This window comes from Amblyomma mixtum, chromosome 8 (genome assembly GCF_055824585.1).
Source record: "Amblyomma mixtum isolate Tamu chromosome 8, ASM5582458v1, whole genome shotgun sequence".
NCBI lineage: Eukaryota > Metazoa > Arthropoda > Arachnida > Ixodida > Ixodidae > Amblyomma > Amblyomma mixtum.
Window position 1 is genome coordinate 144,687,895 of NC_143019.1, and position 14,182 is coordinate 144,702,076.

Below are 14,182 nucleotides of genomic sequence, written 5' to 3' on the forward strand. Positions count from 1 at the left end.
GTTCTAGTTGGTTGCGATCCATATGAATCAGCAGTGCGAACACAAAGAAAGAAGGAGGAAAAGATAGTACAGAGCGCTCAAAGAGAAATGATTTTGAATAACACCATCTGCCGGGCTAGTTGTTTGCCATCTATATGAATCAGCAGCGCGAACAGAAAACAGGAAGGAGGAGAAAATAGTACAGAGCGCTGAACATGAACCAGAAATTTACTTGAATAACACCATCTGCCGTTATAGTTGGTTGCGATCCATATGAATCAGCAGTGCGAACACAAACCAAGAAGGAGGAAAAGATTGTACTGAGCACTGAAAGACAAATGAACTTGAATAACACCATCTGCCGGGCTAGTTGGTTGCCATCCATATGTATCAGCAGCGCGAACAGAAAACAGGAAGGAGGAGAAGATAGTACAGAGCGCGGAACATGAACAAGAAATTTACTTGAATAACACCATCCGCCGTTCTAGTTGGTTGCGATCCATATGAATCAGCAGTGCGAACACAAAGAAAGAAGGAGGAAAAGATAGTACAGAGCGCTCAAAGAGAAATGATTTTGAATAACACCATCTGCCGGGCTAGTTGTTTGCCATCTATATGAATCAGCAGCGCAAACAGAAAACAGGAAGGAGGAGAAAATAATACAGAGCGCTGAACATGAACCAGAAATTTACTTGAATAACACCATCTGACGTTATAGTTGGTTGCGATCCATATGAATCAGCAGTGCGAACACAAAGCAAGAAGGAGGAAAAGATAGTACTGAGCACTGAAAGACAAATGAACCTGAATAACACCATCTGCCGGGCTAGTTGGTTGCCATCCATATGTATCAGCAGCGCGAACAGAAAACAGGAAGGAGGAGAAGATAGTACAGAGCGCGGAACATGAACAAGAAATTTACTTGAATAACACCATCCGCCGTTCTAGTTGGTTGCGATCCATATGAATCAGCAGTGCGAACACAAAGAAAGAAGGAGGAAAAGATAGTACAGAGCGCTCAAAGAGAAATGATTTGGAATAACACCATCTGCCGGGCTAGTTGTTTGCCATCTATAAGAATCAGCAGCGCGAACAGAAAACAGGAAGGAGGAGAAGATAGTACGGAGCGCTGAACATGAACCAGAAATTTACTTGAATAACACCATCCGCCGTTCTAGTTGGTTGCGGTCTATATGAATCAGCTGTACGAACACAAAGCAAGAAGGAGGAAAAGATAGTACAGAGCGTTGAAAGAGAAATGAACTTGAATAACACCATCTGCCGGGCTAGTTGGTTGCCATCTATATGAATCAGCAGCGCGAACAGAAAACAGGAAGGAGGAGAAGATAGTACGGAGCGCTGAACATGAACCAGAAATTTACTTGAATAACACCATCTGCCGGGCTAGTTGGCTGCGATCCATATGGATCAGCAGTGCGAACACAAAGCAAGAAGGATGAAAAGATAGTACAGAGCGCTGAAAGAGAAATGAACTTGAATAACACCATCTGCCGGGCTAGTTGTTTGCCATCTATATGAATCAGCAGCGCGAACAGAAAACAGGAAGGAGAAGATAGTACAGAGCGCTGAGCATGAACAAGAAATTTACTTGAATAACACCATCCGCCGTTCTAGTTGGTTGCGGTCTATATGAATCAGCAGTACGAACACAAAGCAAGAAGGAGGAAAAGATAGTACAGAGCGCTGAAAGAGAAATGAACTTGAATCACACCATCTGCCGGGCTAGTTGTTTGCCATCTATATGAATCAGCAGCGCGAACAGAAAACAGGAAGGAGGAGAAGATAGTACGGAGCGCTGAACATGAACCAGAAATTTACTTGAATAAGACCATCTGCCGGGCTAGTTGGTTGCGATCCATATGGATCAGCAGTGCGAACACAAAGCAAGAAGGAGGAAAAGATAGTACAGAGCGCTGAAAGAGAAATGAACTTGAATAACACCATCTGCCGGGCTAGTTGGTTGCCATCCATATGAATCAGCAGCGCGAACAGAAAACAGGAAGGAGGAGAAGATAGTACGGAGCGCTGAACATGAACCAGAAATTTACTTGAATAACACCATCTGCCGGGCTAGTTGGTTGCGATCCATATGGATCAGCAGTGCGAACACAAAGCAAGAAGGAGGAAAAGATAGTACAGAGCGCTGAAAGAGAAATGAACTTGAATAACACCATCTGCCGGGCTAGTTGGTTGCCATCTATATGAATCAGCAGCGCGAACAGAAAACAGGAAGGAGTAGAAGATAGTACAGAGCGCTGAGCATGAACCAGAAATTTACTTGAATAACACCATCCGCCGTTCTAGTTGGTTGCGGTCTATATGAATCAGGAGTACGAAGACAAAGCAAGAAGGTTGAAAAGATAGTACAGAGCGCTGAAAGAGAAATGAACTTGAATAACACCATCTGCCGGGCTAGTTGGTTGCCATCTATATGAATCAGCAGCGCGAACAGAAAACAGGAAGGAGGAGAAGATAGTACGGAGCGCTGAACATGAACCAGAAATTTACTTGAATAACACCATCTGCCGGGCTAGTTGGTTGCGGTCTATATGAATCAGCAGTGCGAACACAAAGCAAGAAGGAGGAAAATATAGTACTGAGCACTGAAAGACAAATGAACTTGAATAACACCATCTGCCGGGCTAGTTGGTTGCCATCCATATGTATCAGCAGCGCGAACAGAAAACAGGAAGGAGGAGAAGATAGTACAGAGCGCTGAGCATGAACCAGAAATTTACTTGAATAACACCATCCGCCGTTCTAGTTGGTTGCGGTCTATATGAATCAGCAGTACGAACACAAAGCAAGGAGGAGGAAAAGATAGTACAGAGCGCTGAAAGAGAAATGAACTTAAATAACACCATCTGCCGGGCTAGTTGGTTGCCATCTATATGAATCAGCAGCGCGAACAGAAAACAGGAAGGAGGAGAAGATAGTACAGAGCGCTGAGCATGAACCAGAAATTTACTTGAATAACACCATCTGCCGGGCTAGTTGGTTGCGATACATATGGATCAGCAGTGCGAACACAAAGCAAGAAGGAGGAAAAGATAGTACAGAGCGCTGAAAGAGAATTTTACTTGAATAACACCATCTGCCGGGCTAGTTGGTTGCCATCTATATGAATCAGCACCGCGAACAGAAAACAGGAAGGAGGAGAAGATAGTACGGAGCGCTGAACATGAACCAGAAATTTACTTGAATAACACCATCTGCCGGGCTAGTTGGTTGCGATCCATATGGATCAGCAGTGCGAACACAAAGCAAGAAGGACTAAAAGGTAGTACAGAGCGCTGAAAGAGAAATGAACTTGAATAACACCATCTGCCGGGCTAGTTGGTTGCCATCTATATGAATCAGCAGCGCGAACACAAAGCAAGAAGGAGGAAAATATAGTACTGAGCACTGAAAGACAAATGAACTTGAATAACACCATCTGCCGGGCTAGTTGGTTGCCATCCATATGTATCAGCAGCGCGAACAGAAAACAGGAAGGAGGAGAAGATAGTACAGAGCGCGGAACATGAACAAGAAATTTACTTGAATAACACCATCCGCCGTTCTAGTTGGTTGCGATCCATATGATCAGCAGTGCGAACACAAAGCAAGAAGGAGGAACAGATAGTACAGAGCGCTGAAAGAGAAATGAACTTGAATAACACCATCTGCCGGGCTAGCTGGTTGCCATCCATGCGAATCAGCAGCGCGAACAGAAAACAGGAAGGAGGAGAAGATAGTACAGAGCGCGGAACATGAACAAGAAATTTACTTGAATAACACCATCCGCCGTAATAGTTGGTTGCGATCCGTATGAATCAGCAGTGCGAACACAAAGCAACAAGGAGGAAAAGATAGTACTGAGCACTGAAAGACAAATGAACTTGAATAACGCCATCTGCCGGGCTAGTTGGTTGCCATCCATATGTATCAGCAGCGCGAACAGAAAACAGGAAGGAGGAGAAGGTAGTACGGAGCGCTGAACATGAACCAGAAATTTACTTGAATAACACCATCCGCCGTTCTAGTTGGTTGCGGTTTATATGAATCAGCACTACGAACACAAAGCAAGAAGGAGGAAAAGATAGTACAGAGCGCTGAAAGAGAAATGAACTTGAATAACACCATCTGCCGGGCTAGTTGTTTGCCATCCATATGAATCAGCAGCGCGAACAGAAAACAGGAAGGAGGAGAAAATAGTACAGAGCGCTGAACATGAACAAGAAATTTACTTGAATAACACCATCTGCCGTTATAGTTGGTTGCGATCCGTATGAATCAGCAGTGCGAACACAAAGCAAGAAGGAGGAAAAGATAGTACTGAGCACTGAAAGACAAATGAACTTGAATAACGCCATCTGCCGGGCTAGTTGGTTGCCATCCATATGTATCAGCAGCGCGAACAGAAAACAGGAAGGAGGAGAAGATAGTACAGAGCGCTGAGCATGAACCAGAAATTTACTTGAATAACACCATCTGCCGTTATAGTTGGTTGCGATCCATATGAATCAGCAGTGCGAACACAAAGCAAGAAGGAGGAAAATATAGTACTGAGCACTGAAAGACAAATGAACTTGAATAACACCATCTGCCGGGCTAGTTGGTTGCCATCCATATGTATCAGCAGCGCGAACAGAAAACAGGAAGGAGGAGAAGATAGTACAGAGCGCGGAACATGAACAAGAAATTTACTTGAATAACACCATCCGCCGTTCTAGTTGGTTGCGATCCATATGAATCAGCAGTGCGAACACAAAGAAAGAAGGAGGAAAAGATAGTACAGAGCGCTCAAAGAGAAATGATTTTGAATAACACCATCTGCCGGGCTAGTTGTTTGCCATCTATATGAATCAGCAGCGCGAACAGAAAACAGGAAGGAGGAGAAAATAGTACAGAGCGCTGAACATGAACCAGAAATTTACTTGAATAACACCATCTGCCGTTATAGTTGGTTGCGATCCATATGAATCAGCAGTGCGAACACAAAGCAAGAAGGAGGAAAAGATAGTACTGAGCACTGAAAGACAAATGAACTTGAATAACACCATCTGCCGGGCTAGTTGGTTGCCATCCATATGTATCACCAGCGCGAACAGAAAACAGGAAGGAGGAGAAGATAGTACAGAGCGCGGAACATGAACAAGAAATTTACTTGAATAACACCATCCGCCGTTCTAGTTGGTTGCGATCCATATGAATCAGCAGTGCGAACACAAAGAAAGAAGGAGGAAAAGATAGTACAGAGCGCTCAAAGAGAAATGATTTTGAATAACACCATCTGCCGGGCTAGTTGTTTTGCCATCTATATGAATCAGCAGTGCGAACAGCAAACAGGAAGGAGGAGAAGATAGTACAGAGCGCTGAGCATGAACCAGAAATTTACTTGAATAACACCATCCGCCGTTCTAGTTGGTTGCGGTCTATATGAATCAGCAGTACGAACACAAAGCAAGAAGGAGGAAAAGATAGTACAGAGCGCTGAAAGAGAAATGAACTTGAATAACACCATCTGCCGGCTAGTTGGTTGCCATCTATATGAATCAGCAGCGCGAACAGAAAACAGGAAGGAGGAGAAGATAGTACGGAGCGCTGAACATGAACCAGAAATTTACTTGAATAACACCATCTGCCGGGCTAGTTGGCTGCGATCCATATGGATCAGCAGTGCGAACACAAAGCAAGAAGGAGGAAAAGATAGTACTGAGCACTGAAAGACAAATGAACTTGAATAACACCATCTGCCGGGCTAGTTGGTTGCCATCCATATGTATCAGCAGCGCGAACAGAAAACAGGAAGGAGGAGAAGATAGTACAGAGCGCGGAACATGAACAAGAAATTTACTTGAATAACACCATCCGCCGTTCTAGTTGGTTGCGATCCATATGAATCAGCAGTGCAAACACAAAGCAAGAAGGAGGAAAATATAGTACTGAGCACTGAAAGACAAATGAACTTGAATAACACCATCTGCCGGGCTAGTTGGTTGCCATCCATATGTATCAGCAGCGCGAACAGAAAACAGGAAGGAGGAGAAGATAGTACAGAGCGCGGAACATGAACAAGAAATTTACTTGAATAACACCATCCGCCGTTCTAGTTGGTTGCGATCCATATGATCAGCAGTGCGAACACAAAGCAAGAAGGAGGAACAGATAGTACAGAGCGCTGAAAGAGAAATGAACTTGAATAACACCATCTGCCGGGCTAGCTGGTTGCCATCCATGCGAATCAGCAGCGCGAACAGAAAACAGGAAGGAGGAGAAGATAGTACAGAGCGCGGAACATGAACAAGAAATTTACTTGAATAACACCATCCGCCGTAATAGTTGGTTGCGATCCGTATGAATCAGCAGTGCGAACACAAAGCAACAAGGAGGAAAAGATAGTACTGAGCACTGAAAGACAAATGAACTTGAATAACGCCATCTGCCGGGCTAGTTGGTTGCCATCCATATGTATCAGCAGCGCGAACAGAAAACAGGAAGGAGGAGAAGGTAGTACGGAGCGCTGAACATGAACCAGAAATTTACTTGAATAACACCATCCGCCGTTCTAGTTGGTTGCGGTTTATATGAATCAGCACTACGAACACAAAGCAAGAAGGAGGAAAAGATAGTACAGAGCGCTGAAAGAGAAATGAACTTGAATAACACCATCTGCCGGGCTAGTTGTTTGCCATCCATATGAATCAGCAGCGCGAACAGAAAACAGGAAGGAGGAGAAAATAGTACAGAGCGCTGAACATGAACAAGAAATTTACTTGAATAACACCATCTGCCGTTATAGTTGGTTGCGATCCGTATGAATCAGCAGTGCGAACACAAAGCAAGAAGGAGGAAAAGATAGTACTGAGCACTGAAAGACAAATGAACTTGAATAACGCCATCTGCCGGGCTAGTTGGTTGCCATCCATATGTATCAGCAGCGCGAACAGAAAACAGGAAGGAGGAGAAGATAGTACAGAGCGCTGAGCATGAACCAGAAATTTACTTGAATAACACCATCTGCCGTTATAGTTGGTTGCGATCCATATGAATCAGCAGTGCGAACACAAAGCAAGAAGGAGGAAAATATAGTACTGAGCACTGAAAGACAAATGAACTTGAATAACACCATCTGCCGGGCTAGTTGGTTGCCATCCATATGTATCAGCAGCGCGAACAGAAAACAGGAAGGAGGAGAAGATAGTACAGAGCGCGGAACATGAACAAGAAATTTACTTGAATAACACCATCCGCCGTTCTAGTTGGTTGCGATCCATATGAATCAGCAGTGCGAACACAAAGAAAGAAGGAGGAAAAGATAGTACAGAGCGCTCAAAGAGAAATGATTTTGAATAACACCATCTGCCGGGCTAGTTGTTTGCCATCTATATGAATCAGCAGCGCGAACAGAAAACAGGAAGGAGGAGAAAATAGTACAGAGCGCTGAACATGAACCAGAAATTTACTTGAATAACACCATCTGCCGTTATAGTTGGTTGCGATCCATATGAATCAGCAGTGCGAACACAAAGCAAGAAGGAGGAAAAGATAGTACTGAGCACTGAAAGACAAATGAACTTGAATAACACCATCTGCCGGGCTAGTTGGTTGCCATCCATATGTATCACCAGCGCGAACAGAAAACAGGAAGGAGGAGAAGATAGTACAGAGCGCGGAACATGAACAAGAAATTTACTTGAATAACACCATCCGCCGTTCTAGTTGGTTGCGATCCATATGAATCAGCAGTGCGAACACAAAGAAAGAAGGAGGAAAAGATAGTACAGAGCGCTCAAAGAGAAATGATTTTGAATAACACCATCTGCCGGGCTAGTTGTTTTGCCATCTATATGAATCAGCAGTGCGAACAGCAAACAGGAAGGAGGAGAAGATAGTACAGAGCGCTGAGCATGAACCAGAAATTTACTTGAATAACACCATCCGCCGTTCTAGTTGGTTGCGGTCTATATGAATCAGCAGTACGAACACAAAGCAAGAAGGAGGAAAAGATAGTACAGAGCGCTGAAAGAGAAATGAACTTGAATAACACCATCTGCCGGCTAGTTGGTTGCCATCTATATGAATCAGCAGCGCGAACAGAAAACAGGAAGGAGGAGAAGATAGTACGGAGCGCTGAACATGAACCAGAAATTTACTTGAATAACACCATCTGCCGGGCTAGTTGGCTGCGATCCATATGGATCAGCAGTGCGAACACAAAGCAAGAAGGAGGAAAAGATAGTACTGAGCACTGAAAGACAAATGAACTTGAATAACACCATCTGCCGGGCTAGTTGGTTGCCATCCATATGTATCAGCAGCGCGAACAGAAAACAGGAAGGAGGAGAAGATAGTACAGAGCGCGGAACATGAACAAGAAATTTACTTGAATAACACCATCCGCCGTTCTAGTTGGTTGCGATCCATATGAATCAGCAGTGCAAACACAAAGAAAGAAGGAGGAAAAGATAGTACAGAGCGCTCAAAGAGAAATGATTTTGAATAACACCATCTGCCGGGCTAGTTGTTTTGCCATCTATATGAATCAGCAGTGCGAACAGAAAACAGGAAGGAGGAGAAGATAGTACAGAGCGCTGAGCATGAACCAGAAATTTCCTTGAATAACACCATCCGCCGTTCTAGTTGGTTGCGGTCTATATGAATCAGCAGTACGAACACAAAGCAAGAAGGAGGAAAAGATAGTACAGAGCGCTGAAAGAGAAATGAACTTGAATAACACCATCTGCCGGCTAGTTGGTTGCCATCTATATGAATCAGCAGTGCGAACAGAAAACAGGAAGGAGGAGAAGATAGTACAGAGCGCTGAGCATGAACCAGAAATTTACTTGAATAACACCATCCGCCGTTCTAGTTGGTTGCGGTCTATATGAATCAGCAGTACGAACACAAAGCAAGAAGGAGGAAAAGATAGTACAGAGCGCTGAAAGAGAAATGAACTTGAATAACACCATCTGCCGGGCTAGTTGGTTGCCATCTGTATGAATCAGCAGCGCGAACAGAAAACAGGAAGGAGGAGAAGATAGTACGGAGCGCTGAACATGAACCAGAAATTTACTTGAATAACACCATCTGCCGGGCTAGTTGGTTGCGATCCATATGGATCAGCAGTGCGAACACAAAGCAAGAAGGAGGAAAAGATAGTACAGAGCGCTGAAAGAGAAATGAACTTGAATAACACCATCTGCCGGGCTAGTTGGTTGCCATCTATATGAATCAGAAGCGCGAACAGAAAACAGGAAGGAGGAGAAGATAGTACGGAGCGCTGAACATGAACCAGAAATTTACTTGAATAACACCATCTGCCGGGCTAGTTGGTTGCGGTCTATATGAATCAGCAGTGCGAACACAAAGCAAGAAGGATGAAAAGATAGTACAGAGCGCTGAAAGAGAAATGAACTTGAATAACACCATCTGCCGGGCTAGTTGGTTGCCATCTATATGAATCAGCAGCGCGAACAGAAAACAAGAAGGAGGAGAAGATAGTACAGAGCGCTGAGCATGAACCAGAAATTTACTTCAATAACACCATCCGCCGTTCTAGTTGGTTGAGGTCTATATGAATCAGCAGTACGAACACAAAGCAAGAAGGAGGAAAAGATAGTACAGAGCGCTGAAGGAGAAATGAACGTGAATAACACCATCTGCCGGGCTAGTTGGTTGCCATCTATATGAATCAGCAGCGCGAACAGAAAACAGGAAGGAGGAGAAGATAGTACAGAGCGCTGAGCATGAACCAGAAATTTACTTGAATAACACCATCCGCCGTTCTAGTTGGTTGCGGTCTATATGAATCAGCAGTACGAACACAAAGCAAGAAGGATGAAAAGATAGTACAGAGCGCTGAAAGAGAAATGAACTTGAATAACACCATCTGCCGGGCTAGTTGGTTGCCATCTATATGAATCAGCAGCGCGAACAGAAAACAGGAAGGAGTAGAAGATAGTACAGAGCGCTGAGCATGAACCAGAAATTTACTTGAATAACACCATCCGCCGTTCTAGTTGGTTGCGGTCTATATGAATCAGCAGTACGAACGCAAAGCAAGAAGAGGAAAAGATAGTACAGAGCGCTGAAAGAGAAATGAACTTGAATAACACCATCTGCCGGGCTAGTTGGTTGCCATCTATATGAATGAGCAGCGCGAACAGAAAACAGGAAGGAGGAGAAGATAGTACGGAGCGCTGAACATGAACCAGAAATTTAATTGAATAACACCATCTGCCGGGCTAGTGTGTTGCGATCCATATGGATCAGCAGTGCGAACCCAAAGCAAGAAGGAGGAAAAGATAGTACAGAGCGCTGAAAGAGAAATGAACTTGAATAACACCATCTGCCGGGCTAGTTGGTTGCCATCTATATGAATCAGCAGCGCGAACAGAAAACAGGAAGGAGGAGAAGATAGTACGGAGCGCTGAACATGAACCAGAATTTTACTTGAATAACACCATCTGCCGGGCTAGTTGGTTGCGATCCATATGGATCAGCAGTGCGAACACAATGCAAGAAGGATGAAAAGATAGTACAGAGCGCTGAAAGAGAAATGAACTTGAATAACACCATCTGCCGGGCTAGTTGGTTGCCATCTATATGAATCAGCAGCGCGAACAGAAAACAGGAAGGAGGAGAAGATAGTACAGAGCGCTGAGCATGAACCAGAAATTTACTTGAATAACACCATCCGCCGTTCTAGTTGGTTGCGGTCTATATGGATCAGCAGTGCGAACACAAAGCAAGAAGGATGAAAAGATAGTACAGAGCGCTGAATGAGAAATGAACTTGAATAACACCATCTGCCGGGCTAGTTGGTTGCCATCTATATGAATCAGGAGCGCGAACAGAAAACAGGAAGGAGGAGAAGATAGTACAGAGCGCTGAGCATGAACCAGAAATTTACTTGAATAACACCATCCGCCGTTCTAGTTGGTTGCGGTCTATATGAATCAGCAGTGCGAACACAAAGCAAGAAGGAGGAAAATATAGTACTGAGCACTGAAAGACAAATGAACTTGAATAACACCATCTGCCGGGCTAGTTGGTTGCCATCCATATGTATCAGCAGCGCGAACAGAAAACAGGAAGGAGGAGAAGATAGTACAGAGCGCGGAACATGAACAAGAAATTTACTTGAATAACACCATCCGCCGTTCTAGTTGGTTGCGATCCATATGAATCAGCAGTGCGAACACGAAGAAAGAAGGAGGAAAAGATAGTACAGAGCGCTCAAAGAGAAATGATTTTGAATAACACCATCTGCCGGGCTAGTTGTTTGCCATCTATATGAATCAGCAGCGCGAACAGAAAACAGGAAGGAGGAGAAAATAGTACAGAGCGCTGAACATGAACCAGAAATTTACTTGAATAACACCATCTGCCGTTATAGTTGGTTGCGATCCATATGAATCAGCAGTGCGAACACAAAGCAAGAAGGAGGAAAAGATTGTACTGAGCACTGAAAGACAAATGAACTTGAATAACACCATCTGCCGGGCTAGTTGGTTGCCATCCATATGTATCAGCAGCGCGAACAGAAAACAGGAAGGAGGAGAAGATAGTACAGAGCGCGGAACATGAACAAGAAATTTACTTGAATAACACCATCCGCCGTTCTAGTTGGTTGCGATCCATATGAATCAGCAGTGCGAACACAAAGAAAGAAGGAGGAAAAGATAGTACAGAGCGCTCAAAGAGAAATGATTTTGAATAACACCATCTGCCGGGCTAGTTGTTTGCCATCTATATGAATCAGCAGCGCGAACAGAAAACAGGAAGGAGGAGAAAATAATACAGAGCGCTGAACATGAACCAGAAATTTACTTGAATAACACCATCTGACGTTATAGTTGGTTGCGATCCATATGAATCAGCAGTGCGAACACAAAGCAAGAAGGAGGAAAAGATAGTACTGAGCACTGAAAGACAAATGAACCTGAATAACACCATCTGCCGGGCTAGTTGGTTGCCATCCATATGTATCAGCAGCGCGAACAGAAAACAGGAAGGAGGAGAAGATAGTACAGAGCGCGGAACATGAACAAGAAATTTACTTGAATAACACCATCCGCCGTTCTAGTTGGTTGCGATCCATATGAATCAGCAGTGCGAACACAAAGAAAGAAGGAGGAAAAGATAGTACAGAGCGCTCAAAGAGAAATGATTTCGAATAACACCATCTGCCGGGCTAGTTGTTTGCCATCTATAAGAATCAGCAGCGCGAACAGAAAACAGGAAGGAGGAGAAGATAGTACGGAGCGCTGAACATGAACCAGAAATTTACTTGAATAACACCATCCGCCGTTCTAGTTGGTTGCGGTCTATATGAATCAGCTGTACGAACACAAAGCAAGAAGGAGGAAAAGATAGTACAGAGCGTTGAAAGAGAAATGAACTTGAATAACACCATCTGCCGGGCTAGTTGGTTGCCATCTATATGAATCAGCAGCGCGAACAGAAAACAGGAAGGAGGAGAAGATAGTACGGAGCGCTGAACATGAACCAGAAATTTACTTGAATAACACCATCTGCCGGGCTAGTTGGCTGCGATCCATATGGATCAGCAGTGCGAACACAAAGCAAGAAGGATGAAAAGATAGTACAGAGCGCTGAAAGAGAAATGAACTTGAATAACACCATCTGCCGGGCTAGTTGTTTGCCATCTATATGAATCAGCAGCGCGAACAGAAAACAGGAAGGAGAAGATAGTACAGAGCGCTGAGCATGAACAAGAAATTTACTTGAATAACACCATCCGCCGTTCTAGTTGGTTGCGGTCTATATGAATCAGCAGTACGAACACAAAGCAAGAAGGAGGAAAAGATAGTACAGAGCGCTGAAAGAGAAATGAACTTGAATCACACCATCTGCCGGGCTAGTTGTTTGCCATCTATATGAATCAGCAGCGCGAACAGAAAACAGGAAGGAGGAGAAGATAGTACGGAGCGCTGAACATGAACCAGAAATTTACTTGAATAAGACCATCTGCCGGGCTAGTTGGTTGCGATCCATATGGATCAGCAGTGCGAACACAAAGCAAGAAGGAGGAAAAGATAGTACAGAGCGCTGAAAGAGAAATGAACTTGAATAACACCATCTGCCGGGCTAGTTGGTTGCCATCCATATGAATCAGCAGCGCGAACAGAAAACAGGAAGGAGGAGAAGATAGTACGGAGCGCTGAACATGAACCAGAAATTTACTTGAATAACACCATCTGCCGGGCTAGTTGGTTGCGATCCATATGGATCAGCAGTGCGAACACAAAGCAAGAAGGAGGAAAAGATAGTACAGAGCGCTGAAAGAGAAATGAACTTGAATAACACCATCTGCCGGGCTAGTTGGTTGCCATCTATATGAATCAGCAGCGCGAACAGAAAACAGGAAGGAGTAGAAGATAGTACAGAGCGCTGAGCATGAACCAGAAATTTACTTGAATAACACCATCCGCCGTTCTAGTTGGTTGCGGTCTATATGAATCAGGAGTACGAAGACAAAGCAAGAAGGTTGAAAAGATAGTACAGAGCGCTGAAAGAGAAATGAACTTGAATAACACCATCTGCCGGGCTAGTTGGTTGCCATCTATATGAATCAGCAGCGCGAACAGAAAACAGGAAGGAGGAGAAGATAGTACGGAGCGCTGAACATGAACCAGAAATTTACTTGAATAACACCATCTGCCGGGCTAGTTGGTTGCGGTCTATATGAATCAGCAGTGCGAACACAAAGCAAGAAGGAGGAAAATATAGTACTGAGCACTGAAAGACAAATGAACTTGAATAACACCATCTGCCGGGCTAGTTGGTTGCCATCCATATGTATCAGCAGCGCGAACAGAAAACAGGAAGGAGGAGAAGATAGTACAGAGCGCTGAGCATGAACCAGAAATTTACTTGAATAACACCATCCGCCGTTCTAGTTGGTTGCGGTCTATATGAATCAGCAGTACGAACACAAAGCAAGGAGGAGGAAAAGATAGTACAGAGCGCTGAAAGAGAAATGAACTTAAATAACACCATCTGCCGGGCTAGTTGGTTGCCATCTATATGAATCAGCAGCGCGAACAGAAAACAGGAAGGAGGAGAAGATAGTACAGAGCGCTGAGCATGAACCAGAAATTTACTTGAATAACACCATCTGCCGGGCTAGTTGGTTGCGATACATATGGATCAGCAGTGCGAACACAAAGCA